At 43.4% G+C, this 25,155-nt stretch overlaps 13 non-coding genes and 2 pseudogenes across 13 annotated transcripts; all 15 read right to left on the bottom strand.

Moving 5' to 3' along the window:
- Positions 1 to 976: 976 nt before the first annotated feature.
- Positions 977 to 1,167, bottom strand: LOC141227875 (U2 spliceosomal RNA). Its single transcript, XR_012294845.1, has one exon. It is a non-coding gene; the product is annotated as a U2 spliceosomal RNA (small nuclear RNA).
- A 1,115-nt stretch (positions 1,168 to 2,282) lies between these two features.
- LOC141227984 (U2 spliceosomal RNA) lies at positions 2,283 to 2,473 on the bottom strand. The gene has a single exon (XR_012294912.1). It is a non-coding gene; the product is annotated as a U2 spliceosomal RNA (small nuclear RNA).
- Positions 2,474 to 3,588: 1,115 nt separating this feature from the next.
- On the bottom strand, positions 3,589 to 3,779 carry LOC141227983 (U2 spliceosomal RNA). Its single transcript, XR_012294911.1, has one exon. It is a non-coding gene; the product is annotated as a U2 spliceosomal RNA (small nuclear RNA).
- Positions 3,780 to 4,894: 1,115 nt separating this feature from the next.
- Positions 4,895 to 5,085, bottom strand: LOC141227982 (U2 spliceosomal RNA). Its single transcript, XR_012294910.1, has one exon. It is a non-coding gene; the product is annotated as a U2 spliceosomal RNA (small nuclear RNA).
- Positions 5,086 to 6,200: 1,115 nt separating this feature from the next.
- On the bottom strand, positions 6,201 to 6,391 carry LOC141227981 (U2 spliceosomal RNA). Its single transcript, XR_012294909.1, has one exon. It is a non-coding gene; the product is annotated as a U2 spliceosomal RNA (small nuclear RNA).
- Positions 6,392 to 7,506: 1,115 nt separating this feature from the next.
- LOC141227980 (U2 spliceosomal RNA) lies at positions 7,507 to 7,697 on the bottom strand. Its single transcript, XR_012294908.1, has one exon. It is a non-coding gene; the product is annotated as a U2 spliceosomal RNA (small nuclear RNA).
- Positions 7,698 to 8,812: 1,115 nt separating this feature from the next.
- Positions 8,813 to 9,003, bottom strand: LOC141227979 (U2 spliceosomal RNA). Its single transcript, XR_012294907.1, has one exon. It is a non-coding gene; the product is annotated as a U2 spliceosomal RNA (small nuclear RNA).
- Positions 9,004 to 10,118: 1,115 nt separating this feature from the next.
- LOC141227978 (U2 spliceosomal RNA) lies at positions 10,119 to 10,309 on the bottom strand. The gene has a single exon (XR_012294906.1). It is a non-coding gene; the product is annotated as a U2 spliceosomal RNA (small nuclear RNA).
- Positions 10,310 to 11,424: 1,115 nt separating this feature from the next.
- On the bottom strand, positions 11,425 to 11,615 carry LOC141227977 (U2 spliceosomal RNA). Its single transcript, XR_012294905.1, has one exon. It is a non-coding gene; the product is annotated as a U2 spliceosomal RNA (small nuclear RNA).
- Positions 11,616 to 12,733: 1,118 nt separating this feature from the next.
- On the bottom strand, positions 12,734 to 12,924 carry LOC141227976 (U2 spliceosomal RNA). Its single transcript, XR_012294904.1, has one exon. It is a non-coding gene; the product is annotated as a U2 spliceosomal RNA (small nuclear RNA).
- Positions 12,925 to 14,039: 1,115 nt separating this feature from the next.
- LOC141227973 (U2 spliceosomal RNA) lies at positions 14,040 to 14,230 on the bottom strand. The gene has a single exon (XR_012294902.1). It is a non-coding gene; the product is annotated as a U2 spliceosomal RNA (small nuclear RNA).
- A 1,115-nt stretch (positions 14,231 to 15,345) lies between these two features.
- Positions 15,346 to 15,536, bottom strand: LOC141227972 (U2 spliceosomal RNA). Its single transcript, XR_012294901.1, has one exon. It is a non-coding gene; the product is annotated as a U2 spliceosomal RNA (small nuclear RNA).
- Positions 15,537 to 16,651: 1,115 nt separating this feature from the next.
- On the bottom strand, positions 16,652 to 16,834 carry LOC141227900 (U2 spliceosomal RNA). The gene has a single exon (XR_012294868.1). It is a non-coding gene; the product is annotated as a U2 spliceosomal RNA (small nuclear RNA).
- Positions 16,835 to 17,623: 789 nt separating this feature from the next.
- On the bottom strand, positions 17,624 to 17,715 carry LOC141227952 (U2 spliceosomal RNA; annotated as a pseudogene).
- Positions 17,716 to 18,833: 1,118 nt separating this feature from the next.
- On the bottom strand, positions 18,834 to 19,058 carry LOC141227912 (U2 spliceosomal RNA; annotated as a pseudogene).
- Between the last annotated feature and the right edge of the window lie 6,097 nt (positions 19,059 to 25,155).

The raw sequence follows: 25,155 nt of genomic DNA, 5'->3' as shown, positions 1-25,155 counted from the left end.
GCTGCTGCAATCCACGCGTTTTAGATCTGCATAACTCCACCTCTTTAAACACAGCACCTTCACCCCCTGCTGTTCCCACCCGCCTCAACACCGTTGGAAGGGAGGAGAACCAATTAAGGCGGGGGGTGGGGTGGAACGAGCAGCTGTCTACCCTTAGCAGGAGGGCTCCTGATTACATACCTCTCCTGCTGCTGCTGCTGCTGGCTGTCCAGCAGCAGACTGAAGGTGGCTGCTGCTGTGCACAGGTATATAAAGGCTCAGAGCCTATTATGACACGCGCAGCCAACGTTCCATTGCCACATTCCATCTACTGCAGGCAGGATACCTGGCTGGCTGAATGTCGCTGAGAAGCTCACAGAGACCGCCATAAGCAACAGTTTAACAGAATGCCACAGACTAATCAACCAAACTTTTTGGGTTGGGTTCTCTTTTATAGTCTGCAGGCATTAAATGAAAGAAGTCAGTGTTCCAGCAGAAGGAGACAACGTTTCAGAAAAGGCATTGTAGCAAACCAAAAAAGAAATTTTAAGCGCAGCAGAGTAACCAGCGCACATACCTGTTAGCTCAGGTGAGTTTAAAAGGCTGCTGTTGATAACAAGGGCATTTGCTAAATAGATGGTGTGTGTGCAACAATATACTGAAAGGTCAATTATATTGTGCAGCTTATCTCACCACCTGTAGTTATTTAGGTGAAAGCTCCAAAATGCTTGCCTAATATGTCTGTTTATCCAAAAGGAAGTAAAAAGGGAGAGCTAGAAAGATAGCATTGCATCACATTACATGGCAATGCAATGCACAGTTGCTGAAGTTGAACCAAAATGAGCTTGTAATCTGGCTTCTGCAACTTTGAACATGAAAAATCCAATGAGGAGAAGAAAAGCAAAGCCAAAGAGTCCATCCCAAAATCCGACAAACAAGCAAAATGAACAAAAAACATTGAATTCAATTCTTTCTGATTTTAGAAACTGCATTAAAGAAGGGGTGCACCGGTCCTGGAGATACTGCAATACCAGGTCAATGCGTGGAGTGGACAGAGCAAGCTCTTTTTCCATCTCCCTGTTCTAAAAATCCATGTAATATATGGTCCCCAGATAGGGGACGTATCAGATATTAAACTGATAAGAACAGATACTACACTTGATCTTAGCCAAAAGGCCGAGAAGCGATAACCAGAATTGGTTTCAAACTACGGAGCCACCCAAGGATCCTGAAAAGTCCATTTGTGGAGATGAGCTTCTGGACTCCCGTTAAGAAGACATGTTGTCAACCTCTAGATCCCTTACATGCCTGCACTTTTCGGCTTGCTGCTGCTGCAATCCACGCGTTTTAGATCTGCATAACTCCACCTCTTTAAACACAGCACCTTCACCCCCTGCTGTTCCCACCCGCCTCAACACCGTTGGAAGGGAGGAGAACCAATTAAGGCGGGGGGTGGGGTGGAACGAGCAGCTGTCTACCCTTAGCAGGAGGGCTCCTGATTACATACCTCTCCTGCTGCTGCTGCTGCTGGCTGTCCAGCAGCAGACTGAAGGTGGCTGCTGCTGTGCACAGGTATATAAAGGCTCAGAGCCTATTATGACACGCGCAGCCAGCGTTCCATTGCCACATTCCATCTACTGCAGGCAGGATACCTGGCTGGCTGAATGTCGCTGAGAAGCTCACAGAGACCGCCATAAGCAACAGTTTAACAGAATGCCACAGACTAATCAACCAAACTTTTTGGGTTGGGTTCTCTTTTATAGTCTGCAGGCATTAAATGAAAGAAGTCAGTGTTCCAGCAGAAGGAGACAACGTTTCAGAAAAGGCATTGTAGCAAACCAAAAAAGAAATTTTAAGCGCAGCAGAGTAACCAGCGCACATACCTGTTAGCTCAGGTGAGTTTAAAAGGCTGCTGTTGATAACAAGGGCATTTGCTAAATAGATGGTGTGTGTGCAACAATATACTGAAAGGTCAATTATATTGTGCAGCTTATCTCACCACCTGTAGTTATTTAGGTGAAAGCTCCAAAATGCTTGCCTAATATGTCTGTTTATCCAAAAGGAAGTAAAAAGGGAGAGCTAGAAAGATAGCATTGCATCACATTACATGGCAATGCAATGCACAGTTGCTGAAGTTGAACCAAAATGAGCTTGTAATCTGGCTTCTGCAACTTTGAACATGAAAAATCCAATGAGGAGAAGAAAAGCAAAGCCAAAGAGTCCATCCCAAAATCCGACAAACAAGCAAAATGAACAAAAAACATTGAATTCAATTCTTTCTGATTTTAGAAACTGCATTAAAGAAGGGGTGCACCGGTCCTGGAGATACTGCAATACCAGGTCAATGCGTGGAGTGGACAGAGCAAGCTCTTTTTCCATCTCCCTGTTCTAAAAATCCATTTAATATATGGTCCCCAGATAGGGGACGTATCAGATATTAAACTGATAAGAACAGATACTACACTTGATCTTAGCCAAAAGGCCGAGAAGCGATAACCAGAATTGGTTTCAAACTACGGAGCCACCCAAGGATCCTGAAAAGTCCATTTGTGGAGATGAGCTCCTGGACTCCCGTTAAGAAGACATGTTGTCAACCTCTAGATCCCTTACATGCCTGCACTTTTCGGCTTGCTGCTGCTGCAATCCACGCGTTTTAGATCTGCATAACTCCACCTCTTTAAACACAGCACCTTCACCCCCTGCTGTTCCCACCCGCCTCAACACCGTTGGAAGGGAGGAGAACCAATTAAGGCGGGGGGTGGGGTGGAACGAGCAGCTGTCTACCCTTAGCAGGAGGGCTCCTGATTACATACCTCTCCTGCTGCTGCTGCTGCTGGCTGTCCAGCAGCAGACTGAAGGTGGCTGCTGCTGTGCACAGGTATATAAAGGCTCAGAGCCTATTATGACACGCGCAGCCAGCGTTCCATTGCCACATTCCATCTACTGCAGGCAGGATACCTGGCTGGCTGAATGTCGCTGAGAAGCTCACAGAGACCGCCATAAGCAACAGTTTAACAGAATGCCACAGACTAATCAACCAAACTTTTTGGGTTGGGTTCTCTTTTATAGTCTGCAGGCATTAAATGAAAGAAGTCAGTGTTCCAGCAGAAGGAGACAACGTTTCAGAAAAGGCATTGTAGCAAACCAAAAAAGAAATTTTAAGCGCAGCAGAGTAACCAGCGCACATACCTGTTAGCTCAGGTGAGTTTAAAAGGCTGCTGTTGATAACAAGGGCATTTGCTAAATAGATGGTGTGTGTGCAACAATATACTGAAAGGTCAATTATATTGTGCAGCTTATCTCACCACCTGTAGTTATTTAGGTGAAAGCTCCAAAATGCTTGCCTAATATGTCTGTTTATCCAAAAGGAAGTAAAAAGGGAGAGCTAGAAAGATAGCATTGCATCACATTACATGGCAATGCAATGCACAGTTGCTGAAGTTGAACCAAAATGAGCTTGTAATCTGGCTTCTGCAACTTTGAACATGAAAAATCCAATGAGGAGAAGAAAAGCAAAGCCAAAGAGTCCATCCCAAAATCCGACAAACAAGCAAAATGAACAAAAAACATTGAATTCAATTCTTTCTGATTTTAGAAACTGCATTAAAGAAGGGGTGCACCGGTCCTGGAGATACTGCAATACCAGGTCAATGCGTGGAGTGGACAGAGCAAGCTCTTTTTCCATCTCCCTGTTCTAAAAATCCATTTAATATATGGTCCCCAGATAGGGGACGTATCAGATATTAAACTGATAAGAACAGATACTACACTTGATCTTAGCCAAAAGGCCGAGAAGCGATAACCAGAATTGGTTTCAAACTACGGAGCCACCCAAGGATCCTGAAAAGTCCATTTGTGGAGATGAGCTCCTGGACTCCCGTTAAGAAGACATGTTGTCAACCTCTAGATCCCTTACATGCCTGCACTTTTCGGCTTGCTGCTGCTGCAATCCACGCGTTTTAGATCTGCATAACTCCACCTCTTTAAACACAGCACCTTCACCCCCTGCTGTTCCCACCCGCCTCAACACCGTTGGAAGGGAGGAGAACCAATTAAGGCGGGGGGTGGGGTGGAACGAGCAGCTGTCTACCCTTAGCAGGAGGGCTCCTGATTACATACCTCTCCTGCTGCTGCTGCTGCTGGCTGTCCAGCAGCAGACTGAAGGTGGCTGCTGCTGTGCACAGGTATATAAAGGCTCAGAGCCTATTATGACACGCGCAGCCAGCGTTCCATTGCCACATTCCATCTACTGCAGGCAGGATACCTGGCTGGCTGAATGTCGCTGAGAAGCTCACAGAGACCGCCATAAGCAACAGTTTAACAGAATGCCACAGACTAATCAACCAAACTTTTTGGGTTGGGTTCTCTTTTATAGTCTGCAGGCATTAAATGAAAGAAGTCAGTGTTCCAGCAGAAGGAGACAACGTTTCAGAAAAGGCATTGTAGCAAACCAAAAAAGAAATTTTAAGCGCAGCAGAGTAACCAGCGCACATACCTGTTAGCTCAGGTGAGTTTAAAAGGCTGCTGTTGATAACAAGGGCATTTGCTAAATAGATGGTGTGTGTGCAACAATATACTGAAAGGTCAATTATATTGTGCAGCTTATCTCACCACCTGTAGTTATTTAGGTGAAAGCTCCAAAATGCTTGCCTAATATGTCTGTTTATCCAAAAAGAAGTAAAAAGGGAGAGCTAGAAAGATAGCATTGCATCACATTACATGGCAATGCAATGCACAGTTGCTGAAGTTGAACCAAAATGAGCTTGTAATCTGGCTTCTGCAACTTTGAACATGAAAAATCCAATGAGGAGAAGAAAAGCAAAGCCAAAGAGTCCATCCCAAAATCCGACAAACAAGCAAAATGAACAAAAAACATTGAATTCAATTCTTTCTGATTTTAGAAACTGCATTAAAGAAGGGGTGCACCGGTCCTGGAGATACTGCAATACCAGGTCAATGCGTGGAGTGGACAGAGCAAGCTCTTTTTCCATCTCCCTGTTCTAAAAATCCATTTAATATATGGTCCCCAGATAGGGGACGTATCAGATATTAAACTGATAAGAACAGATACTACACTTGATCTTAGCCAAAAGGCCGAGAAGCGATAACCAGAATTGGTTTCAAACTACGGAGCCACCCAAGGATCCTGAAAAGTCCATTTGTGGAGATGAGCTCCTGGACTCCCGTTAAGAAGACATGTTGTCAACCTCTAGATCCCTTACATGCCTGCACTTTTCGGCTTGCTGCTGCTGCAATCCACGCGTTTTAGATCTGCATAACTCCACCTCTTTAAACACAGCACCTTCACCCCCTGCTGTTCCCACCCGCCTCAACACCGTTGGAAGGGAGGAGAACCAATTAAGGCGGGGGGTGGGGTGGAACGAGCAGCTGTCTACCCTTAGCAGGAGGGCTCCTGATTACATACCTCTCCTGCTGCTGCTGCTGCTGGCTGTCCAGCAGCAGACTGAAGGTGGCTGCTGCTGTGCACAGGTATATAAAGGCTCAGAGCCTATTATGACACGCGCAGCCAGCGTTCCATTGCCACATTCCATCTACTGCAGGCAGGATACCTGGCTGGCTGAATGTCGCTGAGAAGCTCACAGAGACCGCCATAAGCAACAGTTTAACAGAATGCCACAGACTAATCAACCAAACTTTTTGGGTTGGGTTCTCTTTTATAGTCTGCAGGCATTAAATGAAAGAAGTCAGTGTTCCAGCAGAAGGAGACAACGTTTCAGAAAAGGCATTGTAGCAAACCAAAAAAGAAATTTTAAGCGCAGCAGAGTAACCAGCGCACATACCTGTTAGCTCAGGTGAGTTTAAAAGGCTGCTGTTGATAACAAGGGCATTTGCTAAATAGATGGTGTGTGTGCAACAATATACTGAAAGGTCAATTATATTGTGCAGCTTATCTCACCACCTGTAGTTATTTAGGTGAAAGCTCCAAAATGCTTGCCTAATATGTCTGTTTATCCAAAAGGAAGTAAAAAGGGAGAGCTAGAAAGATAGCATTGCATCACATTACATGGCAATGCAATGCACAGTTGCTGAAGTTGAACCAAAATGAGCTTGTAATCTGGCTTCTGCAACTTTGAACATGAAAAATCCAATGAGGAGAAGAAAAGCAAAGCCAAAGAGTCCATCCCAAAATCCGACAAACAAGCAAAATGAACAAAAAACATTGAATTCAATTCTTTCTGATTTTAGAAACTGCATTAAAGAAGGGGTGCACCGGTCCTGGAGATACTGCAATACCAGGTCAATGCGTGGAGTGGACAGAGCAAGCTCTTTTTCCATCTCCCTGTTCTAAAAATCCATTTAATATATGGTCCCCAGATAGGGGACGTATCAGATATTAAACTGATAAGAACAGATACTACACTTGATCTTAGCCAAAAGGCCGAGAAGCGATAACCAGAATTGGTTTCAAACTACGGAGCCACCCAAGGATCCTGAAAAGTCCATTTGTGGAGATGAGCTCCTGGACTCCCGTTAAGAAGACATGTTGTCAACCTCTAGATCCCTTACATGCCTGCACTTTTCGGCTTGCTGCTGCTGCAATCCACGCGTTTTAGATCTGCATAACTCCACCTCTTTAAACACAGCACCTTCACCCCCTGCTGTTCCCACCCGCCTCAACACCGTTGGAAGGGAGGAGAGCCAATTAAGGCGGGGGGTGGGGTGGAACGAGCAGCTGTCTACCCTTAGCAGGAGGGCTCCTGATTACATACCTCTCCTGCTGCTGCTGCTGCTGGCTGTCCAGCAGCAGACTGAAGGTGGCTGCTGCTGTGCACAGGTATATAAAGGCTCAGAGCCTATTATGACACGCGCAGCCAGCGTTCCATTGCCACATTCCATCTACTGCAGGCAGGATACCTGGCTGGCTGAATGTCGCTGAGAAGCTCACAGAGACCGCCATAAGCAACAGTTTAACAGAATGCCACAGACTAATCAACCAAACTTTTTGGGTTGGGTTCTCTTTTATAGTCTGCAGGCATTAAATGAAAGAAGTCAGTGTTCCAGCAGAAGGAGACAACGTTTCAGAAAAGGCATTGTAGCAAACCAAAAAAGAAATTTTAAGCGCAGCAGAGTAACCAGCGCACATACCTGTTAGCTCAGGTGAGTTTAAAAGGCTGCTGTTGATAACAAGGGCATTTGCTAAATAGATGGTGTGTGTGCAACAATATACTGAAAGGTCAATTATATTGTGCAGCTTATCTCACCACCTGTAGTTATTTAGGTGAAATCTCCAAAATGCTTGCCTAATATGTCTGTTTATCCAAAAGGAAGTAAAAAGGGAGAGCTAGAAAGATAGCATTGCATCACATTACATGGCAATGCAATGCACAGTTGCTGAAGTTGAACCAAAATGAGCTTGTAATCTGGCTTCTGCAACTTTGAACATGAAAAATCCAATGAGGAGAAGAAAAGCAAAGCCAAAGAGTCCATCCCAAAATCCGACAAACAAGCAAAATGAACAAAAAACATTGAATTTAATTCTTTCTGATTTTAGAAACTGCATTAAAGAAGGGGTGCACCGGTCCTGGAGATACTGCAATACCAGGTCAATGCGTGGAGTGGACAGAGCAAGCTCTTTTTCCATCTCCCTGTTCTAAAAATCCATTTAATATATGGTCCCCAGATAGGGGACGTATCAGATATTAAACTGATAAGAACAGATACTACACTTGATCTTAGCCAAAAGGCCGAGAAGCGATAACCAGAATTGGTTTCAAACTACGGAGCCACCCAAGGATCCTGAAAAGTCCATTTGTGGAGATGAGCTCCTGGACTCCCGTTAAGAAGACATGTTGTCAACCTCTAGATCCCTTACATGCCTGCACTTTTCGGCTTGCTGCTGCTGCAATCCACGCGTTTTAGATCTGCATAACTCCACCTCTTTAAACACAGCACCTTCACCCCCTGCTGTTCCCACCCGCCTCAACACCGTTGGAAGGGAGGAGAACCAATTAAGGCGGGGGGTGGGGTGGAACGAGCAGCTGTCTACCCTTAGCAGGAGGGCTCCTGATTACATACCTCTCCTGCTGCTGCTGCTGCTGGCTGTCCAGCAGCAGACTGAAGGTGGCTGCTGCTGTGCACAGGTATATAAAGGCTCAGAGCCTATTATGACACGCGCAGCCAGCGTTCCATTGCCACATTCCATCTACTGCAGGCAGGATACCTGGCTGGCTGAATGTCGCTGAGAAGCTCACAGAGACCGCCATAAGCAACAGTTTAACAGAATGCCACAGACTAATCAACCAAACTTTTTGGGTTGGGTTCTCTTTTATAGTCTGCAGGCATTAAATGAAAGAAGTCAGTGTTCCAGCAGAAGGAGACAACGTTTCAGAAAAGGCATTGTAGCAAACCAAAAAAGAAATTTTAAGCGCAGCAGAGTAACCAGCGCACATACCTGTTATCCCAGGTGAGTTTAAAAGGCTGCTGTTGATAACAAGGGCATTTGCTAAATAGCTGGTGTGTGTGCAACAATATACTGAAAGGTCAATTATATTGTGCAGCTTATCTCACCACCTGTAGTTATTTAGGTGAAAGCTCCAAAATGCTTGCCTAATATGTCTGTTTATCCAAAAGGAAGTAAAAAGGGAGAGCTAGAAAGATAGCATTGCATCACATTACATGGCAATGCAATGCACAGTTGCTGAAGTTGAACCAAAATGAGCTTGTAATCTGGCTTCTGCAACTTTGAACATGAAAAATCCAATGAGGAGAAGAAAAGCAAAGCCAAAGAGTCCATCCCAAAATCCGACAAACAAGCAAAATGAACAAAAAACATTGAATTCAATTCTTTCTGATTTTAGAAACTGCATTAAAGAAGGGGTGCACCGGTCCTGGAGATACTGCAATACCAGGTCAATGCGTGGAGTGGACAGAGCAAGCTCTTTTTCCATCTCCCTGTTCTAAAAATCCATTTAATATATGGTCCCCAGATAGGGGACGTATCAGATATTAAACTGATAAGAACAGATACTACACTTGATCTTAGCCAAAAGGCCGAGAAGCGATAACCAGAATTGGTTTCAAACTACGGAGCCACCCAAGGATCCTGAAAAGTCCATTTGTGGAGATGAGCTCCTGGACTCCCGTTAAGAACACATGTTGTCAACCTCTAGATCCCTTACATGCCTGCACTTTTCGGCTTGATGCTGCTGCAATCCACGCGTTTTAGATCTGCATAACTCCACCTCTTTAAACACAGCACCTTCACCCCCTGCTGTTCCCACCCGCCTCAACACCGTTGGAAGGGAGGAGAACCAATTAAGGCGGGGGGTGGGGTGGAACGAGCAGCTGTCTACCCTTAGCAGGAGGGCTCCTGATTACATACCTCTCCTGCTGCTGCTGCTGCTGGCTGTCCAGCAGCAGACTGAAGGTGGCTGCTGCTGTGCACAGGTATATAAAGGCTCAGAGCCTATTATGACACGCGCAGCCAGCGTTCCATTGCCACATTCCATCTACTGCAGGCAGGATACCTGGCTGGCTGAATGTCGCTGAGAAGCTCACAGAGACCGCCATAAGCAACAGTTTAACAGAATGCCACAGACTAATCAACCAAACTTTTTGGGTTGGGTTCTCTTTTATAGTCTGCAGGCATTAAATGAAAGAAGTCAGTGTTCCAGCAGAAGGAGACAACGTTTCAGAAAAGGCATTGTAGCAAACCAAAAAAGAAATTTTAAGCGCAGCAGAGTAACCAGCGCACATACCTGTTAGCTCAGGTGAGTTTAAAAGGCTGCTGTTGATAACAAGGGCATTTGCTAAATAGATGGTGTGTGTGCAACAATATACTGAAAGGTCAATTATATTGTGCAGCTTATCTCACCACCTGTAGTTATTTAGGTGAAAGCTCCAAAATGCTTGCCTAATATGTCTGTTTATCCAAAAGGAAGTAAAAAGGGAGAGCTAGAAAGATAGCATTGCATCACATTACATGGCAATGCAATGCACAGTTGCTGAAGTTGAACCAAAATGAGCTTGTAATCTGGCTTCTGCAACTTTGAACATGAAAAATCCAATGAGGAGAAGAAAAGCAAAGCCAAAGAGTCCATCCCAAAATCCGACAAACAAGCAAAATGAACAAAAAACATTGAATTCAATTCTTTCTGATTTTAGAAACTGCATTAAAGAAGGGGTGCACCGGTCCTGGAGATACTGCAATACCAGGTCAATGCGTGGAGTGGACAGAGCAAGCTCTTTTTCCATCTCCCTGTTCTAAAAATCCATTTAATATATGGTCCCCAGATAGGGGACGTATCAGATATTAAACTGATAAGAACAGATACTACACTTGATCTTAGCCAAAAGGCCGAGAAGCGATAACCAGAATTGGTTTCAAACTACGGAGCCACCCAAGGATCCTGAAAAGTCCATTTGTGGAGATGAGCTCCTGGACTCCCGTTAAGAAGACATGTTGTCAACCTCTAGATCCCTTACATGCCTGCACTTTTCGGCTTGCTGCTGCTGCAATCCACGCGTTTTAGATCTGCATAACTCCACCTCTTTAAACACAGCACCTTCACCCCCTGCTGTTCCCACCCGCCTCAACACCGTTGGAAGGGAGGAGAACCAATTAAGGCGGGGGGTGGGGTGGAACGAGCAGCTGTCTACCCTTAGCAGGAGGGCTCCTGATTACATACCTCTCCTGCTGCTGCTGCTGCTGGCTGTCCAGCAGCAGACTGAAGGTGGCTGCTGCTGTGCACAGGTATATAAAGGCTCAGAGCCTATTATGACACGCGCAGCCAGCGTTCCATTGCCACATTCCATCTACTGCAGGCAGGATACCTGGCTGGCTGAATGTCGCTGAGAAGCTCACAGAGACCGCCATAAGCAACAGTTTAACAGAATGCCACAGACTAATCAACCAAACTTTTTGGGTTGGGTTCTCTTTTATAGTCTGCAGGCATTAAATGAAAGAAGTCAGTGTTCCAGCAGAAGGAGACAACGTTTCAGAAAAGGCATTGTAGCAAACCAAAAAAGAAATTTTAAGCGCAGCAGAGTAACCAGCGCACATACCTGTTAGCTCAGGTGAGTTTAAAAGGCTGCTGTTGATAACAAGGGCATTTGCTAAATAGATGGTGTGTGTGCAACAATATACTGAAAGGTCAATTATATTGTGCAGCTTATCTCACCACCTGTAGTTATTTAGGTGAAAGCTCCAAAATGCTTGCCTAATATGTCTGTTTATCCAAAAGGAAGTAAAAAGGGAGAGCTAGAAAGATAGCATTGCATCACATTACATGGCAATGCAATGCACAGTTGCTGAAGTTGAACCAAAATGAGCTTGTAATCTGGCTTCTGCAACTTTGAACATGAAAAATCCAATGAGGAGAAGAAAAGCAAAGCCAAAGAGTCCATCCCAAAATCCGACAAACAAGCAAAATGAACAAAAAACATTGAATTCAATTCTTTCTGATTTTAGAAACTGCATTAAAGAAGGGGTGCACCGGTCCTGGAGATACTGCAATACCAGGTCAATGCGTGGAGTGGACAGAGCAAGCTCTTTTTCCATCTCCCTGTTCTAAAAATCCATTTAATATATGGTCCCCAGATAGGGGACGTATCAGATATTAAACTGATAAGAACAGATACTACACTTGATCTTAGCCAAAAGGCCGAGAAGCGATAACCAGAATTGGTTTCAAACTACGGAGCCACCCAAGGATCCTGAAAAGTCCATTTGTGGAGATGAGCTCCTGGACTCCCGTTAAGAAGACATGTTGTCAACCTCTAGATCCCTTACATGCCTGCACTTTTCGGCTTGCTGCTGCTGCAATCCACGCGTTTTAGATCTGCATAACTCCACCTCTTTAAACACAGCACCTTCACCCCCTGCTGTTCCCACCCGCCTCAACACCATTGGAAGGGAGGAGAACCAATTAAGGCGGGGGGTGGGGTGGAACGAGCAGCTGTCTACCCTTAGCAGGAGGGCTCCTGATTACATACCTCTCCTGCTGCTGCTGCTGCTGCTGGCTGTCCAGCAGCAGACTGAAGGTGGCTGCTGCTGTGCACAGGTATATAAAGGCTCAGAGCCTATTATGACACGCGCAGCCAGCGTTCCATTGCCACATTCCATCTACTGCAGGCAGGATACCTGGCTGGCTGAATGTCGCTGAGAAGCTCACAGAGACCGCCATAAGCAACAGTTTAACAGAATGCCACAGACTAATCAACCAAACTTTTTGGGTTGGGTTCTCTTTTATAGTCTGCAGGCATTAAATGAAAGAAGTCAGTGTTCCAGCAGAAGGAGACAACGTTTCAGAAAAGGCATTGTAGCAAACCAAAAAAGAAATTTTAAGCGCAGCAGAGTAACCAGCGCACATACCTGTTAGCTCAGGTGAGTTTAAAAGGCTGCTGTTGATAAGAAGGGCATTTGCTAAATAGATGGTGTGTGTGCAACAATATACTGAAAGGTCAATTATATTGTGCAGCTTATCTCACCACCTGTAGTTATTTAGGTGAAAGCTCCAAAATGCTTGCCTAATATGTCTGTTTATCCAAAAGGAAGTAAAAAGGGAGAGCTAGAAAGATAGCATTGCATCACATTACATGGCAATGCAATGCACAGTTGCTGAAGTTGAACCAAAATGAGCTTGTAATCTGGCTTCTGCAACTTTGAACATGAAAAATCCAATGAGGAGAAGAAAAGCAAAGCCAAAGAGTCCATCCCAAAATCCGACAAACAAGCAAAATGAACAAAAAACATTGAATTCAATTCTTTCTGATTTTAGAAACTGCATTAAAGAAGGGGTGCACCGGTCCTGGAGATACTGCAATACCAGGTCAATGCGTGGAGTGGACAGAGCAAGCTCTTTTTCCATCTCCCTGTTCTAAAAATCCATTTAATATATGGTCCCCAGATAGGGGACGTATCAGATATTAAACTGATAAGAACAGATACTACACTTGATCTTAGCCAAAAGGCCGAGAAGCGATAACCAGAATTGGTTTCAAACTACGGAGCCACCCAAGGATCCTGAAAAGTCCATTTGTGGAGATGAGCTCCTGGACTCCCGTTAAGAAGACATGTTGTCAACCTCTAGATCCCTTACATGCCTGCACTTTTCGGCTTGCTGCTGCTGCAATCCACGCGTTTTAGATCTGCATAACTCCACCTCTTTAAACACAGCACCTTCACCCCCTGCTGTTCCCACCCGCCTCAACACCGTTGGAAGGGAGGAGAACCAATTAAGGCGGGGGGTGGGGTGGAACGAGCAGCTGTCTACCCTTAGCAGGAGGGCTCCTGATTACATACCTCTCCTGCTGCTGCTGCTGCTGGCTGTCCAGCAGCAGACTGAAGGTGGCTGCTGCTGTGCACAGGTATATAAAGGCTCAGAGCCTATTATGACACGCGCAGCCAGCGTTCCATTGCCACATTCCATCTACTGCAGGCAGGATACCTGGCTGGCTGAATGTCGCTGAGAAGCTCACAGAGACCGCCATAAGCAACAGTTTAACAGAATGCCACAGACTAATCAACCAAACTTTTTGGGTTGGGTTCTCTTTTATAGTCTGCAGGCATTAAATGAAAGAAGTCAGTGTTCCAGCAGAAGGAGACAACGTTTCAGAAAAGGCATTGTAGCAAACCAAAAAAGAAATTTTAAGCGCAGCAGAGTAACCAGCGCACATACCTGTTAGCTCAGGTGAGTTTAAAAGGCTGCTGTTGATAACAAGGGCATTTGCTAAATAGATGGTGTGTGTGCAACAATATACTGAAAGGTCAATTATATTGTGCAGCTTATCTCACCACCTGTAGTTATTTAGGTGAAAGCTCCAAAATGCTTGCCTAATATGTCTGTTTATCCAAAAGGAAGTAAAAAGGGAGAGCTAGAAAGATAGCATTGCATCACATTACATGGCAATGCAATGCACAGTTGCTGAAGTTGAACCAAAATGAGCTTGTAATCTGGCTTCTGCAACTTTGAACATGAAAAATCCAATGAGGAGAAGAAAAGCAAAGCCAAAGAGTCCATCCCAAAATCCGACAAACAAGCAAAATGAACAAAAAACATTGAATTCAATTCTTTCTGATTTTAGAAACTGCATTAAAGAAGGGGTGCACCGGTCCTGGAGATACTGCAATACCAGGTCAATGCGTGGAGTGGACAGAGCAAGCTCTTTTTCCATCTCCCTGTTCTAAAAATCCATTTAATATATGGTCCCCAGATAGGGGACGTATCAGATATTAAACTGATAAGAACAGATACTACACTTGATCTTAGCCAAAAGGCCGAGAAGCGATAACCAGAATTGGTTTCAAACTACGGAGCCACCCAAGGATCCTGAAAAGTCCATTTGTGGAGATGAGCTCCTGGACTCCCGTTAAGAAGACATGTTGTCAACCTCTAGATCCCTTACATGCCTGCACTTTTCGGCTTGCTGCTGCTGCAATCCACGCGTTTTAGATCTGCATAACTCCACCTCTTTAAACACAGCACCTTCACCCCCTGCTGTTCCCACCCGCCTCAACACCGTTGGAAGGGAGGAGAACCAATTAAGGCGGGGGGTGGGGTGGAACGAGCAGCTGTCTACCCTTAGCAGGAGGGCTCCTGATTACATACCTCTCCTGCTGCTGCTGCTGCTGGCTGTCCAGCAGCAGACTGAAGGTGGCTGCTGCTGTGCACAGGTATATAAAGGCTCAGAGCCTATTATGACACGCGCAGCCAGCGTTCCATTGCCACATTCCATCTACTGCAGGCAGGATACCTGGCTGGCTGAATGTCGCTGAGAAGCTCACAGAGACCGCCATAAGCAACAGTTTAACAGAATGCCACAGACTAATCAACCAAACTTTTTGGGTTGGGTTCTCTTTTATAGTCTGCAGGCATTAAATGAAAGAAGTCAGTGTTCCAGCAGAAGGAGACAACGTTTCAGAAAAGGCATTGTAGCAAACCAAAAAAGAAATATTAAGCGCAGCAGAGTAACCAGCGCACATACCTGTTAGCTCAGGTGAGTTTAAAAGGCTGCTGTTGATAACAAGGGCATTTGCTAAATAGATGGTGTGTGTGCAACAATATACTGAAAGGTCAATTATATTGTGCAGCTTATCTCACCACCTGTAGTTATTTAGGTGAAAGCTCCAAAATGCTTGCCTAATATGTCTGTTTATCCAAAAGGAAGTAAAAAGGGAGAGCTAGAAAGATAGCATTGCATCACATTACATGGCAATGCAATGCACAGTTGCTGAAGTTGAACCAAAATGAGCTTGTAATCTGGCTTCTGCAACTTTGAACATGAAAAATCCAATGAGGAGAAGAAAAGCAAAGCCAAAGAGTCCATCCCAAAATCCGACAAACAAGCAAAATGAACAAAAAACATTGAATTCAATTCTTTCTGATTTTAGAAACTGCATTAAAGAAGGGGTGCACCGGTCCTGGAGATACTGCAATACCAGGTCAATGCGTGGAGTGGACAGAGCAAGCTCTTTTTCCATCTCCCTGTTCTAAAAATCCATTTAATATATGGTCCCCAGATAGGGGACGTATCAGATATTAAACTGATAAGAACAGATACTACACTTGATCTTAGCCAAAAGGCCGAGAAGCGATAACCAGAATTGGTTTCAAACTACGGAGCCACCCAAGGATCCTGAAAAGTCCATTTGTGGAGATGAGCTCCTGGACTCCCGTTAAGAAGACATGTTGTCAACCTCTAGATCCCTTACATGCCTGCACTTTTCGGCTTGCTGCTGCTGCAATCCACGCGTTTTAGATCTGCATAACTCCACCTCTTTAAACACAGCACCTTCACCCCCTGCTGTTCCCACCCGCCTCAACACCGGTGGAAGGGAGGAGAACCAATTAAGGCGGGGGGTGGGGTGGAACGAGCAGCTGTGTACCCTTAGCAGGAGGGCTCCTGATTACATACCTCTCCTGCTGCTGCTGCTGCTGGCTGTCCAGCAGCAGACTGAAGGTGGCTGCTGCTGTGCACAGGTATATAAAGGCTCAGAGCCTATTATGACACGCGCAGCCAGCGTTCCATTGCCACATTCCATCTACTGCAGGCAGGATACCTGGCTGGCTGAATGTCGCTGAGAAGCTCACAGAGACCGCCATAAGCAACAGTTTAACAGAATGCCACAGACTAATCAACCAAACTTTTTGGGTTGGGTTCTCTTTTATAGTCTGCAGGCATTAAATGAAAGAAGTCAGTGTTCCAGCAGAAGGAGACAACGTTTCAGAAAAGGCATTGTAGCAAACCAAAAAAGAAATTTTAAGCGCAGCAGAGTAACCAGCGCACATACCTGTTAGCTCAGGTGAGTTTAAAAGGCTGCTGTTGATAACAAGGGCATTTGCTAAATAGATGGTGTGTGTGCAACAATATACTGAAAGGTCAATTATATTGTGCAGCTTATCTCACCACCTGTAGTTATTTAGGTGAAAGCTCCAAAATGCTTGCCTAATATGTCTGTTTATCCAAAAGGAAGTAAAAAGGGAGAGCTAGAAAGATAGCATTGCATCACATTACATGGCAATGCAATGCACAGTTGCTGAAGTTGAACCAAAATGAGCTTGTAATCTGGCTTCTGCAACTTTGAACATGAAAAATCCAATGAGGAGAAGAAAAGCAAAGCCAAAGAGTCCATCCCAAAATCCGACAAACAAGCAAAATGAACAAAAAACATTGAATTCAATTCTTTCTGATTTTAGAAACTGCATTAAAGAAGGGGTGCACCGGTCCTGGAGATACTGCAATACCAGGTCAATGCGTGGAGTGGACAGAGCAAGCTCTTTTTCCATCTCCCTGTTCTAAAAATCCATTTAATATATGGTCCCCAGATAGGGGACGTATCAGATATTAAACTGATAAGAACAGATTTTTTTTTTTATCGAAAGCCCGAATTCGTGTACAAAACCCGAGTGCGCTTAAAAAAGTGACAAGTGCCACAAAAAAAGTGCACTAGGATGCTGGTCTTCTTGAAACCCTCTCCAAAAGGAGAAGGGTCCCCCAAACCATTCCCCGTCCCTCCGAGCCAAAAGGCCACAGCGAGGAACAGGGACAAAAAGCCACCTCCAGCCGAAGCCAGAGGCGACCCAATCTTACCCCCAGCACCTGCCCGAGTTCTCACCCGAGCAAGGCACTGGGAGCCAAAGACTGTGCTCCCCTCCCGGAAGAGGGGAGCCAACAACGCTCTCCTCCCGAAAGAGGAGAGCCAGGGGGGTTCAGGGGGGAGCGGAACCTGATGGCCACACACTCCCCCCCTAGACCTGCCAAGAGAGGAACCCGTAAGGGAACCGCATCCCGACAAAATCCTAGTAGGACGTGACACACGTGAATAAGTGGACACACAGTGACAAAGAAATTAAATAAATAGTGAAGGTTTCACAGTATAATACTGCCCGGACCTTCGACCGGGAATTGAAAAATTCCCCATCCTAAGGCCAGAAGGCCCGGAATAAGGGTGTGTGCAAAGAAAGAAAATTTGAAGTGCTTGTGCAAATGTGCCATAAACTCAAGTGGGGTTCCCAATCCCAGTGAGTTAAGGCACCCCAGGGTCACCACTCCTGGGGCACTTCACACTTCGGGCTTTCGATCTTCCCCGGCCCAATGGCGTCGATCCTGGGGGGCCATGCTTTCCACCAGATGACTATATTAGCCACCTGGCGTACTAACAAGCGCCTAAACCCCAGTGTGCATAATGTATCAATCTACTAGGGCGGCCAACATCCAAAACCGCCTTTTCGAAAGATACTACACTTGATCTTAGCCAAAAGGCCGAGAAGCGATAACCAGAATTGGTTTCAAACTACGGAGCCACCCAAGGATCCTGAAAAGTCCATTTGTGGAGATGAGCTCCTGGACTCCCGTTAAGAAGACATGTTGTCAACCTCTAGATCCCTTACATGCCTGCACTTTTCGGCTTGCTGCTGCTGCAATCCACGCATTTTAGATCTGCATAACTCCACCTCTTTAAACACAGCACCTTCACCCCCTGCTGTTCCCACCCGCCTCAACACCGTTGGAAGGGAGGAGAACCAATTAAGGCGGGGGGTGGGGTGGAACGAGCAGCTGTCTACCCTTAGCAGGAGGGCTCCTGATTACATACCTCTCCTGCTGCTGCTGCTGCTGCTGGCTGTCCAGCAGCAGACTGAAGGTGGCTGCTGCTGTGCACAGGTATATAAAGGCTCAGAGCCTATTATGACACGCGCAGCCAGCGTTCCATTGCCACATTCCATCTACTGCAGGCAGGATACCTGGCTGGCTGAATGTCGCTGAGAAGCTCACAGAGACCGCCATAAGCAACAGTTTAACAGAATGCCACAGACTAATCAACCAAACTTTTTGGGTTGGGTTCTCTTTTATAGTCTGCAGGCATTAAATGAAAGAAGTCAGTGTTCCAGCAGAAGGAGACAACGTTTCAGAAAAGGCATTGTAGCAAACCAAAAAAGAAATTTTAAGCGCAGCAGAGTAACCAGCGCACATACCTGTTAGCTCAGGTGAGTTTAAAAGGCTGCTGTTGATAACAAGGGCATTTGCTAAATAGATGGTGTGTGTGCAACAATATACTGAAAGGTCAATTATATTGTGCAGCTTATCTCACCACCTGTAGTTATTTAGGTGAAAGCTCCAAAATGCTTGCCTAATATGTCTGTTTATCCAAAAGGAAGTAAAAAGGGAGAGCTAGAAAGATAGCATTGCATCACATTACATGGCAATGCAATGCACAGTTGCTGAAGTTGAACCAAAATGAGCTTGTAATCTGGCTTCTGCAACTTTGAACATGAAAAATCCAATGAGGAGAAGAAAAGCAAAGCCAAAGAGTCCATCCCAAAATCCGACAAACAAGCAAAATGAACAAAAAACATTGAATTCAATTCTTTCTGATTTTAGAAACTGCATTAAAGAAGGGGTGCACCGGTCCTGGAGATACTGCAATACCAGGTCAATGCGTGGAGTGGACAGAGCAAGCTCTTTTTCCATCTCCCTGTTCTAAAAATCCATTTAATATATGGTCCCCAGATAGGGGACGTATCAGATATTAAACTGATAAGAACAGATTTTTTTTTTTTTTTTTTTTTTTTTTTTTTTTACACTCAGATTACAAAGTCTTGGAATCAACAAAAAGATAAGAAGACTCAAATCCATCATCGTGCATTCTACCAATTTTAATACTTCTCCAAATCTTTTATTTTCCTTTTTCTTTTATATATATATATTTATTTATTTTTTCCCTCTTTTTTTTTTTTTTTTAAAAATTATATAGTTTTGGCTATTTTTTTTTGTTTGTTTTTGTTCTTCTTTTTTTGTTTTTCCACAGGTTTTCAAAAAATCAAATCTTACAAGGTAAGTTCATTCCATTTACATTGTTTCCATTTCTCATTTGCTTTCACCTTGCCAAGCGTCATTTTGTCCCTCCAGAAATACATGTACAAATAACTTAGACATAATTTAATACACTGGTCGACTGTTACTTCCTTATGTTTAAACACTAAAATGTTCCTTGCTTTCCACAATGCCGCCTTCACACATGCAATAATAATCCATACAATTTTAAAATCCTCCTCTCTTATCCCCATCCCAAAAAATACTCTGTTAAAATCCAAAAAATTAACAGTACTCACAGCTCTCACTATATTGCACACTTTCCTCCATATTGTCTGTGCAAAATTACAATTCCAGAAGATGTGCATGGGTGTTTCACTATTCCCACACCTGGATCTTGGGCACACTTCAGATCTTACCAACCCACGCCTGTGTTGGAACTCACGGGTTGGCAGGCAGTCTTTTACTATACACCAGAGTAAATCCCTGTGTTCATTAGATAACACACTATAATTTACATTCATCCAGATTCTTTCCACAATTTTGAATGAAAAATGTTCCACAGGACTGATACCTATTCTCTCTTCCAGGATTTTTAGGATTTTTTTATGGCATTTAAGAACATTTATTTCGACCATCTTAAGTTTAAAATCTCTTAAAATTTTTTCTAAAACAATATAATTTCCTGGAGGTAAAAACCTATAAGGCCTATTTAGAGACATCTCCAACCATTTATAATTTCTAATATAGAAACCTAAATTATATATAGAAAACAACTTTAGCTTAGAGCCTGGTCCTAATAAAGTGCATACACAGTTCGCTACATACTTTGCATATAAAAAGGACCTAATATCCGGAAAACCTTTCCCACCTTTTTTCTTTGATTTATATATCTCCTCTCTCTTTACTCTTTCCATCTTGGATCTCCATAAAAAATTAAAACATACCTTAATAACTCTCTTCATGATATTATTTTGGGGGATAAAAACTGTTGAGACATATAAAAACATTGGGAGTAAAACCTGTCTAATAATTAAAATTTTTCCTTCCAGGGTAAGATCTCTCAACTGCCAGAAAGTAATCTTTTTCTTAACTCTTTCCAGCAGAGACTCCCAATTTCTTACATTACCACCTGACTCTGAGAAATAAATACCTAAAATTTTTACTTCATTCATTCTTGTTAATTTACACTCAGAATCTACAATAAAATCACCAACAGTTAAAATACCAGATTTTTCCATGTTAATTTTAAAACCCGATGCGCCCCCAAACCAATCCACTGTTCTTATGGCTCTGTTCATGCTTCTAGTGTCTTTAACTAAAACCGTCACATCATCCATATATGCCACCACTTTAACTTGTTCATTGCAACTCCCGGGAATAAAAAAACCATTGATTACCTTATCTCTCCTAAAAGCTGCTAAAAGTGGTTCAATTGCACAAATAAAAAGAATAGGGGATAAGGGACACCCCTGTTTAACGCCACAGTTTATTTTTACATTATCAGATAAAAAACCATTAATAGATATTTTGCTAAAACATGATTTGTAAAGAGATTTAATACGTTTGCTAAAAACATCCGGGCATCCCATTTTCTCTAAAACTGCAAATAAAAAATCATGGGCAACTCTATCGTACGCTTTTTCAAAATCCAAAGTAATTAGAGCAAGCTTTTGTTTTCTGTCTAAAACATCCCATAAAACATCCCTGATTAAAATCAATGAGTCGCTGATTCTCCGATTTGGCACTGCACACGTCTGATCCACTTCTATTACTGAGCCGATTACCTTTTTTAATCTATTTGCTAGTAACTTTGCATATACCTTACAGTCCGTATTTAAAAGGGTTATTGGTCTCCAATTTTTAATCAGTTCTTTATTTCCTTTCTTAAATAATAAAACAATAAGACCCTCCCACCACGACTCTGGGACACTAAAAGATGCTTCTGCTTCTAAAATTACTTCATAAAAATCCTCACCCATGATCTCCCATAAACACTTGTAAAATTCAACAGGTAGTCCATCTGCTCCCGGCGTTTTGTTATTTTGTAGCGTATTAATTGTATTAAAAACTTCCTCTTTAGTAAAATTCCCTATTAAAAAAGATTTATCTTCCGCATTAAAATTTTTTTCCAGTCCTTCTAAAAAATGTTTTTTTAGAGACACATCCGTGTTTTTAACAGAAAATAAATCATCATAAAATTCTTTTGCTTTCATCTTCTTCCCCTCCAAACTTGTTTCTCCTTCCAAAACCTTCATATAATCCTTCTTGTCACATATTTTTTTAAAAAAGAATTTTGTGCATTTTTCATCCTCGTCTAAAACTTTTACTCGGGAATTAAAAATAATTTCTTTACCTTTTTCTTTCAGGCAGTTTTGGATCTTTTCTTTTGTTGTTCGGATCGCCTCCTGCAGATCACATCCGTTATTTTCGAGGTGAAAAAAACATTGCAGTTTAGCATTAAGATCATTATAAAAAATACGTTTTGCAGCAGCTTTCTTCTTTCCTTCTTTAATAAAAAATATTTTTACCTCCTTCTTGACAAAATCCCACCAATTAAAAATAGATTTAAAAAACGTTTTTTTTAGCTTCAGTTTTTCATACAGCTTTTTAAAACCTTCCATAACCACCTCGTCTTGTAGTAGGGATACATTAAATTTCCAGTGTGACGGTCTTTTATCCACATCTGATTCTATTTTAAAACTACATTCTATTATTTTATGATCTGAAAAAGGTGTTGAATGCGTTTTAAAACCTGAGCATGTTAGGGCTTGAGATATAAAAATATAATCTATTCTGGATGAAACACCTCTCCCCACCCAAGTGACTTCATGCTCCTTTTTTTGTCCATCTAATGCCCATGTATCTTTAAGATTAAAAGCTGCTAAAATATTTCTAAGACATGAAGCTGACCCATCTTTTACATTTTTTAAATGACAATTAAAATCCCCACCTAAAACTAATGGATCTACTCCAGGTAAAAACAGCTGCAACAGTTCAAACAAATGTAATCTCAAGGCTTTTTCTGCATTTGCATACACATTAAAACACCTCACTTTCTTCCCATTTTTCTGCACATCAATTCTTAAAATCCTCCCAGGGTATATCTCTTCATAATTTACAATCTCCCAATCTTTAGAGCATAAAAACCCCACACCATCACTTTTTGACTCGTTCCCACCAGAAAAGCATAAGTTACCCTTCCATATACCCTGTAAATATTCATAGCTTATTTTTTTTGTCAAATTACATTCTTGTAGAAAGATAAAATCAATATTTTCATTATTTAAAAAATCATATAAAGCAGTTCTCTTATATAGGTCGTTAAACCCCTGAACATTCAGGGACATTGAGCGGATCATCTTCTAACATTTAGTGCAGGGCTCTTCCCTCCGCCCTCATTCTCTACTGCCGGAGAAGATGGGTCTACCTCCAGATCTGATACATCCGAAGATGACACACTCCCCAGCAGACTTGTTGCTTCTAATGCCTTTACTTTCCCACCACATGGTATTCCTTCATTATCACTTCTATCCACACTTCTTTTTAGAGATTTTTCTGTGCAGTCCATTTGTACCTGCGCGCAAGGTAAGCTCTGCGACAGGGAATTAGTAGGAGTGGACTCCACTACTTCTGGAATATCACTTTCCCCTCCACAACTACTCCCTTTACTTAGTGGAGAAATTTCTTGCAACATTTGACTCTTCTCTTCTCTCTTCTGATCTTCTTTCTTCTGTTCTTCTATCTTCTTCTTTTCATTCTTATCTTCTTTCTTCTTATCTTCTTTCTTCTGCTCTTCTCTCTTTTTCCTTTCCATCTGTTTCTTTATCTCCATGGCCCTTTTTTCTATGTCCTCTATCCTCTTCTGTTTTTCCTCTTCCTTCTTTCTCTTCCTTTCTTCCAACTTCCTTTCCTCTTCTTCTTGTGATTTTTTAACCCGTTCCTCCTTCTTCTTCTCCTTCATTGCCCGTCCCTCCTCTTCCTCTTTTCTCTTTCTTTCTGTCTCCTCCTTCTCACTCCTTTCTTTCTCCTCTTCCCCTTTTTCCTCTTCAGCAGCAATGCCTGCTTCCACATCGTCTTTAGCTTCTTGTTGCTGTTCTTCAGGCGATGTGTCCATCTCCTCTACATCCTTTTTCTTATTTTTAGGGCACTCATCCATCTGGTGAGGAGTACCCATGCAACTAAAACACTTGTTACATTCTGCATCCAGATGTCCATATTTTTTACACACACGGCAGTAGTGTGGCATCCCTGGGAAGAATAAATAACCGCGGCTATGGTTGATATAAACCTGCGGCGGAGGTCTGGACACGCCCCCCTCCTCATTCGGGTTCTTCCTAAATGATACCACATACACACGTTTCCCGTTCCACACTCCAAACTGTGTTTCCCCGCGTCTCTTAGGGATGATTTTGTCACAATACATTGATAGGTAACTTTCAACCTCAGAGTCTGTAATAAATGGACTAAACAAATGAATCGTCAGTACTTTCATTGAAAACTGAAAAGAGGGGATTACTTTCACCCCCTCCAGCTCTACCTTCTCTTTATTTACTTCATAAAGAGCGTAGGCACTTTCACACTGCGAGGCTTTATTAAGCGTAACATCATAAAGTCCTCGAGAAAAAAAAGATTGAAAGCAAAAAAGATGCTCCTTGTCGATCTTCAAGAGCTTACAATTAACATTGAAAATAAATTGAGAATCTTTCACCTGCCGGTGGTCAGGAGCAACCACGAACCTGATGGTGTCCTTCAGCGGATGCTCCTCCGAGAAATAATCATTCGGGTTGCTTGCTTGATTCTCCTTCCTTCCTCCAGGGTTTCTCCTTGTCTCCATGATTTTCCTCTTCTTTTCCAGATACCAAGGAAAATATCACACACGGATCGCAGCCTCCACGAAGTTCGTCCTCCCTCCAACACACCGTCCTCCGTAAAGAAAAGGCACTGCAGCTTTAGCACCGATTCCCAAAAGCAGCACTGGATATCTCCAAAGGCCAAGAATCGGTTCTGCCACCACAGTAACCTTCAGCCCAATGTCACAACCCACTACAGATCGTGCCAAAAGGCCGAGAAGCGATAACCAGAATTGGTTTCAAACTACGGAGCCACCCAAGGATCCTGAAAAGTCCATTTGTGGAGATGAGCTCCTGGACTCCCGTTAAGAAGACATGTTGTCAACCTCTAGATCCCTTACATGCCTGCACTTTTCGGCTTGCTGCTGCTGCAATCCACGCGTTTTAGATCTGCATAACTCCACCTCTTTAAACACAGCACCTTCACCCCCTGCTGTTCCCACCCGCCTCAACACCGTTGGAAGGGAGGAGAACCAATTAAGGCGGGGGGTGGGGTGGAACGAGCAGCTGTCTACCCTTAGCAGGAGGGCTCCTGATTACATACCTCTCCTGCTGCTGCTGCTGCTGGCTGTCCAGCAGCAGACTGAAGGTGGCTGCTGCTGTGCACAGGTATATAAAGGCTCAGAGCCTATTATGACACGCGCAGCCAGCGTTCCATTGCCACATTCCATCTACTGCAGGCAGGATACCTGGCTGGCTGAATGTCGCTGAGAAGCTCACAGAGACCGCCATAAGCAACAGTTTAACAGAATGCCACAGACTAATCAACCAAACTTTTTGGGTTGGGTTCTCTTTTATAGTCTGCAGGCATTAAATGAAAGAAGTCAGTGTTCCAGCAGAAGGAGACAACGTTTCAGAAAAGGCATTGTAGCAAACCAAAAAAGAAATTTTAAGCGCAGCAGAGTAACCAGCGCACATACCTGTTAGCTCAGGTGAGTTTAAAAGGCTGCTGTTGATAACAAGGGCATTTGCTAAATAGATGGTGTGTGTGCAACAATATACTGAAAGTTCAATTAAATTGTGCAGCTTATCTCACCACCTGTAGTTATTT

This window comes from Phyllobates terribilis, unplaced genomic scaffold, assembly GCF_046119375.1.
Source record: "Phyllobates terribilis strain yellow unplaced genomic scaffold, ASM4611937v1 Scaffold_434__1_contigs__length_1565206, whole genome shotgun sequence".
Taxonomy (NCBI): domain Eukaryota; kingdom Metazoa; phylum Chordata; class Amphibia; order Anura; family Dendrobatidae; genus Phyllobates; species Phyllobates terribilis.
Note: the sequence above shows the minus strand (reverse complement) of the source record. Positions and strands in the feature narration are given on the sequence as shown.